Here is a 7,968-nt window from a genome sequence, read left to right on the forward strand (position 1 = left end):
GTGGCCATAGGTGAAGTTGCCCGTGATTGGTTGATTAGCTTTGGCAGAAAAATGACGCCAAACGTCTCTCCCGCTTCCTATGTTCGCCGTGCTTTTGAGTTGAATTGAAGTTCAGAGGACTTTTGGAAACGATTAAAAGGCATTTGAATTATTGAGAGACTTGTTATGCGTTGTGTATGCTTGTTCGATTTAGTTGTATATCGTTTTTAGTACCTAATTAGCGTTTGCGATCTTAAATACCAGTTGAAATAATGAAGCGTTTTGTGATGAAGTCGGTAGGCCTACATGTTTGAAGTAAACAAGTCACAAATTGTACAGTATTGTTTTCGACATCTGTAATTCGTTCTGCAGACGTTCGTAAACGATGCCAGGTTGTGCTGCATTTGGTTGTTCCAATAGACTCGAAGGTGGATTTCGCATGTTAGCATTTCCACGCAATGAAGAAAGACGAAAGCAGTGGGCAGTCGCACTCAACAGGACTAACATAAATCGAACAGGAGCCTTGTGGAAACCAACCAAGTACTCTTATCTATGCGAAGTAAGTCGTTTTTGCTTTTTACTACATATAAAACAACTTGCAATATACATAGTTAAATTTGAAAGCAGACCTGTAAATTGGCTGTGTGAAAATTATTATAACACGTAATTCTTATAAACAAAGCCATTTAACGAATGATTACGCCATATTGTCTTGGGCTTTTGATTCGGTGAGTGTGTACTCCACTACTGGCCATTCAAAAGTCCCGCCCGCAGTTTGGCAGAAAAATGGCCGCCGTATCGTCCGGTTGGCCACTCTCTCCCTATACAGGCTCTCTATCTACCCCCATTTCCCCTCTCCTCCTTTCTGTCCATCTCCCCCCCCCCCCCCCTCATTCTGACACTGGACCTTGTTTATTATCATTGTAAACGAAACGTTGATTGGAATTTGAACTCTTAAAGTGAATCGATAAATCGGTTGGGATAGTTGGTGCACAGGGTAGGATATATAAGGAGAAACAATTTGGTTTAAAAGTCCTGTTACTGTAGTTAAAACTAACCCGCGAGAAAGAACAGGAAACAGCTCATTTCACAGCACAATAGTATTTTCTTTCCGCAGTCACTTTTAATGTAAAACCTACACACTGTTACTTAAAGAAACATGTAGCCTAAATCCGTCTGCATGTTTATCAATGTATCGTGTAAAGTTTTGAAGTAAATCAGTCTAGAACTTCACCAATTTTTGCTAACAAAGCTTCCCTATTATATATATATCATACATGTTTACATGTTATATATATTAAAAACAAACAGCCGGTACCCGTCCGGATGATTATCAACGTATGGTGTGAAAATTTAAAGTAAATTGGTAACGATTTTTTCGAGGTTTTTCTAGTAGTATTTCCTCTTTATTTATATGTATGATTTACGTTAAAATATGTTACATACGTTCGTCGAATCGTTTATTAGAGAATGGTGTAAAAATTTAAAATAAATCCGTGTAGAAATTTTCGATATTTTTTCTGACAACTTCCCTTTCTCAGACTATATCTGATCAGCCTGTATGATGGCAAGACTTTGTTTAAGGTTATTAACAAAAATCTCGTGAAGTTGTTGACCGACTATTTCAAATTATCGCAGTGTGCTCTAGTAAACATATTTACTTTTATATACATATTAAAAATGTGTATGCGGTGTCTGTCTATGTTTATTGGAGCGTCATGTGAAAATTAGAAGTAAACTGCTCACGAACTTTTCGAGATTTTTAGAAACAACTTTTAACAACATTTCGCCTTATATGTATCAATATAGATCGATGTATTTATGTATTAAAATATATATATCATATGTCGGTCGTTAAGCTTACATCATTTGACGCAGGAATACGAGATCATACTTCATGTATAAAGTGACACATACTACTAGACTTGAAGTGACATAATCCTCATGGCTTCTTAGGAGGTAACGAGACTGAAGGTTTGGTTTATTAGCAGCACTAAATATTACATAAACAAACATTTAAAGGCCCTGCTCTTTTCCGTGGTTGTAACTTTGATTTCGCTATTGGTATTGAGGTAGCAGTGGGTAGCCAGATTTTGACGACGATTCCTGTGCTCGTGTTAACTATGACAACATAGACAGTGTATCAGCTTTGGAGAGTGTAACACCAAGAGATGATTTCGCTTAAAAGACTGTACAATGCAAAGCCGGAGCTTTGCTGAGCAGATCGCAGCCTGAGGTCTCCAAAACAGATCAGAGACATGCCTATATACAGGGCCTGCATACAGGCTGAACCAGAACACCACAGACAAACTTTCAGAGTGTGGACTAAAACAAGGAAATAAGTCTAGAAAACACGGATGTAACGTGCATACTTCAAGAGCTGTGGACACTTGTTCTGTAGAAGAGATATTATTCGCAGCAGTGAACATGAACAAGTACTCACGTGTTTACTAGGCATTTATTTCTTGTTTTGGTCCATATCTCCACCTCTGAAACAACAATGCTCTTAGCTCTTTAAGTGTGCACTTTCGAGCCCGTTTTTACTAGACATCTATTTCTTGTTTTGGTTCACACCACCGCCTATGAAAGTTTGTCGGTTTAGAACTGGCTTATCCCATTTAAAGTCTTTGCAATAGAGACTATTGCTGTGGCGGTTGCAGACTCGCACTGTTAGCGCCATCGGTAGAGTGCCAATAGTCACGATTTCCATACTGCTGTCTGATAGCGATACCGAAATTGGTATAGCTGCGTTCAGCTGTCACTGACTTTTCAAAGCGTCTGAACTGGTCGTGCCATTTATGTTCAGTTAAGTTCTCAAATACCAGCCAGATTATCTGACTATGTAATATTTCGTCGCTTTCATGTGACACATTGTGTTCAGCAGTTACTCTCTAGCAACTACTGGATGCAGCTTTCGAGGTATGGATCACTGTCAGAATCTCACGTTTGCTTCTTAAACAACTTAACTAAGATGGAAGAAACTGTGTGTGGGTTTAGCTTCTTCTGTTGGTTGAATTGTTGTGCACCGTCTTTTATTCTGCGAACGCAGATCTGATTCATTGTAATTCAGTAAACACTGCTTCCGTCGATACAAAACCAATAACTGAACGAGCAGGAAAGAGGACAGTATCAATCTGTAAAAGCACAAAAAAAAATTCAAGGTGTGATGACACTGTTGTACACACATCTTCTTCCCGAGGAAGCGAGTAGTACCACTACTGGAGAGAGAGAGAGAGAGAGAGAGAGAGAGAGAGAGAGAGAGAGAGAAAGAGAGAGAAAATTGGAAATTTGTGGTAAGGTCTTATGGGACCAAACTGGTGAGGTCATCGGCCCCTAAGCTTATACACTATTTAATCTAACTTAACCTAATTGCCCGAGGGAGAACTCGAACCTCCGACAGGGTAGCCGCGCGAACCGCGACAAGACGCCCTAGATCGCGCGGCTACCCTGCGCGGCAGGGAGAGAGAGATAGATAGAGAGAGAGAGAGAGAGAGAGAGAGAGAGAGAGAGAGAGAGAGAAGGGACATGCTAATCCCTTGTACCTTTTCAACCGGTCTATTTTTGTGAACTGAACTACTATTTTTTGTTTCCTGTAATCCTAAACGACGCAAATAGTGCAATTACGGAAACGCTATCTAATAAATGAGTCGCTAAAACTGAGGCTATATAACCGTATTTTTAATTAAATTCGCCCAAGTGATTAGGAAACAAACCTGTGAAGTAAATAAGCTATGCTGTGTATCTACGTATTTTGCAGGCGTGAGCAGTGCTTCAATGCATGACGTGACAATACATGACTTGCAGTTAACAACAAACAAGCTAACATGAGAAAGAAAATGCTCTATAGAATCATGATCAAACTTTTAAAGAATAAATCACCAAAATGTTTTCATGAAAATGCTCTGTAAATTTTTCGTTCGTAAGTCGAGTAATTAAATTTCCTAAAACTGAATAATACACACGCAAATATAACATTGGACTTTGAGAATAAGACTGTCTGCATGTGAAATCTGAACTGAATTTTACCTAAACTGACCTGATAACGTAATGTGGAAAGCAAACCAAACTGAATGATGTAACTGTAACCTCACGACAATGTAAAACTGGCTCTAAGAAATTTCATATGCCATACCTGTCGCAAAGGGACCTCAGCACTGCTGGGGTGATGAACATAAAATATGCATGGCAGCAGCAAGCAAGGTAAATAGGGAAGAAGAAGCCTTCCGCAGTCCAGTGCAAGGACGTGCAACTATTACAAACAAATCATGCTTTACTTTATAAGAAACTGTTGTGCTCTGTGCAATGCGGCGACTCGCATAAACAGAAAACGCGAAAATTCTTTTATGAGGACACGTTGGTGGAATCTGAATTAGCTAAATAATTGAAGTAAACGAGCTTTAAAAAACTGTATGGTATTACTGAAACTCATTGTCTAACTATCACAACCATCATTACAAAAGTTTATCTCTCACAACAATTTCTTTGTGTCAAGCAATTAATTTTTAATTTCTGAAAATGGTAAAGGAGTAGTAAAATCTATAACCTCTCAGTGTTGGCCATGTGAACTGATAAATTTACCTGCTCTTGTCTGATCAACGAACTAACTAACCCAAACCAATAGGATATTATGTTTTTCCAACACATCACAATTACGACCAAGCAAGCAATGCAGCAACAACAATACCCTCTATTCTTCCTTGCCCAACTAATCTTTACGTGATTCACTATTCATCCTCTGTTTCCTTATGTCTTTGCTCTGGAATCTATTTTCATCGGCTCAGGAGCATAGCCAACATCCGACTCTCTTAGAATGCCTACTGCAACGAAAACACCAGTGACAATGTGTCTTTTCAGAACCTCTGTGGCGTAACACACTATCTGGTCAAAAGTATCCGGACACTTGGCTAAAAATGACTTACAAGTTCGCGGTGCCCTCCATCGGTAATGCTGGAATTCAATGTGGTGCTGGCCCACCCATAGTCTTGATGACAGCTTCCACTCTCGCTGGCATACATTGAATAAGGCGCTGGACGGTTTCTTGGGGAATGGCAGCCCACTCTTCATGGAGCGCTGCATTGAGGTATCGATGTCGATCGGTGAGGCCTGGCACAAAGTCGGCGTTCCAAAACATCCCAAAAGGGTTCTATAGGATTCAGGTCAGAACTCTTTGCAGGTCAGACCATTACAGCGATGTTATTGTCGTGTAACCACTCCACCACAGGCGTGCATTATGAACAGGCGCTCGATCATGTTGAAAGATGCAGTCGCCATCCCCGAATTGCTCTTCAGCAGTGGGAAGCATGAAGGTGCGTGTGCTGTGATAGTGTACGCAAAAGAACAAGGCGTGTAAGCCCCCTCCACGAAAAATACGACCACACCCTAGCACCACCGCCTCCGAATTTTACTATTTGTACTACACACGCTGGCAGATATCGTTCACTGGGCATTCGCAACACCCAAACACTGCCGTAGGACTGCCACATTGTGTACCGTGATTCGCCACTCCACACAACGTTTTCCTACTCTTCAGTCGTCCAATGTTTACGCTCCTTACACCAAGAGAGGCGTCATTTGGCATTTACCGGGGCGATGTTTGGCTTATGAGCAGCCGCTCGACCATGAAACCCAAGCTTTCTCACCTCCCGCCTAACTGTTATAGTACTTGTTGTGGATCCTGACGCAGTTTGGAATTCTTGTGTAATGGTCCGGATAGATGCTTGCCTATTACACATTATGACCCTCTTCAACTTTCGGCGGTCTCTGTCAGTCAACAGACGAGGTCGGCCTGTACGCTTTTGTGTTGTAAGTCTTCTTTCACGTTTACACTTCACTTTCACATCGGAAATAGTGGATCTAGGGATGTTTATGAGTGAGGAAATCTCGCGTACAGACATATGACACAAGTGACACCCAATCACCCGTCCACGTTCGAAGTCCGTGAGTTCTGCGGAGCGCCCCATTCTGCTCTCTCACGATGTCTAATGACTACTGAGGTCGCTGATATGGTGTATCTGGCAGTAGGTGGCAGGACAATACACCAAATATAAAAAACGTATGTGTTTGGGGGTGTCCGGATTATTTTGATGACATAGTGTATCGACTATTTTAGTGTACAGATACGAAGTATAAACATCCAATGAGAATATAAAGCTCACATCACCTTCCTAGAATACAAGATAAAAAACTAGAAAGCTTACACTCTACAGGACGAGCTGTAAAATGGCTTTATAAAAACAAAAGAAATTTTGACGTCATATATAGAACGAACGGGAATGTTAATTCTGATTGATCGTTGACAAAGGTACGCCACATAGCAACGACGCATGAAATCTCTGGTGAAATACGACACGCTCCCTCCCCCCCCCCCCCCCCCCAAGTGACAAGCTAGTAGAAAAGTCGCTCACGTTATGTGTTGTTGTTGTTGTGGTCTTCAGTCCTGAGACTGGTTTGATGCAGCTCTCCATGCTACTCTACCCTGTGCAAGCTTCTTCATCTCCCAGTACCTACTGCAACCTACATCCTTCTGAATCTGCTTAGTGTATTCATCTCTTGGTCTCCCTCTACGATTTTTACCCTCCACGCTGCCCTCCAATACTAAATTGGTGATCCCTTGATGCCTCAGAACATGTCCTACCAACCGATCCCTTCTTCTGGTCAAGTTGTGCCACAAACTTCTCTTCTCCCCAATCCTATTCAATACTTCCTCATTAGTTATGTGATCTACCCATCTAATCTTCAGCATTCTTCTGTAGCACCACATTTCGAAAGCTTCTACTCTCTTCATGTCCAAACTATTTATCGTCCATGTTTCACTTCCATACATGGCTACACTCCATACGAATACTTTCAGAAATGACTTCCTGACACTTAAATCAATACTGGATGTTAACAAATTTCTCTTCTTCTGAAACGCTTTCCTTGCCATTGCCAGCCTACATTTTATATCCTCTCTACTTCGACCATCATCAGTTATTTTGCTCCCCAAATAACAAAACTCCTCTACTACTTTAAGTGCCTCATTTCCTAATCTAATTCCCTCAGCATCACCCGACTTAATTAGACTACATTCCATTATCCTTGTTTTGCTTTTGTTGATGTTCATCTTATATCCTCCTTTCAAGACACTGTCCATTCCATTCAACTGCTCTTCCAAGTCCTTTGCTGTCTCTGACAGAATTACAATGTCATCGGCGAACCTCAAGGTTTTTATTTCTTCTCCATGAATTTTAATACCTACTCCGAATTTTTCTTTTGTTTCCTTTACTGCTTGCTCAATATACAGATTGAACAACATCGGGGAGAGGCTACAACCCTGTCTTACTCCCTTCCCAACCACTGCTTCCCTTTCATGTCCCTCGACTCTTATAACTGCCATCTGGTTTCTGTACAAATTGTAAATAGCCTTTCGCTCCCTGTATTTTACCCCTGCCACCTTTAGAATTTGAAAGAGAGTATTCCAGTCAACATTGTCAAAAGCTTTCTCTAAGTCTACAAATGCTAGAAACGTAGGTTTGCCTTTCCTTAATCTTTCTTCTAAGATAAGTCGTAAGGTCAGTATTGCCTCACGTGTTCCAGTGTTTCTACGGAATCCAAACTGATCTTCCCCGAGGTTGGCTTCTACTAGTTTTTCCATTCGTCTGTAAAGAATTCGTGTTAGTATTTTGCAGCTGTGACTTATTAAGCTGATAGTTCGGTAATTTTCACATCTGTCAACACCTGCTTTCTTTGGGATTGGAATTATTATATTCTTCTTGAAGTCTGAGGGTATTTCGCCTGTTTCATACATCTTGCTCACCAGATGGTAGAGTTTTGTCAGGACTGGCTCTCCCAAGGCCGTCAGTAGTTCCAATGGAATATTGTCTACTCCGGGGGCCTTGTTTCGACTCAGGTCTTTCAGTGCTCTGTCAAACTCTTCACGCAGTATCATATCTCCCATTTCATCTTCATCTACATCCTCTTCCATTTCCATAATATTGTCCTCAACTACAT

Source organism: Schistocerca americana, chromosome 1, assembly GCF_021461395.2.
Source record: "Schistocerca americana isolate TAMUIC-IGC-003095 chromosome 1, iqSchAmer2.1, whole genome shotgun sequence".
Classification (NCBI taxonomy): domain Eukaryota; kingdom Metazoa; phylum Arthropoda; class Insecta; order Orthoptera; family Acrididae; genus Schistocerca; species Schistocerca americana.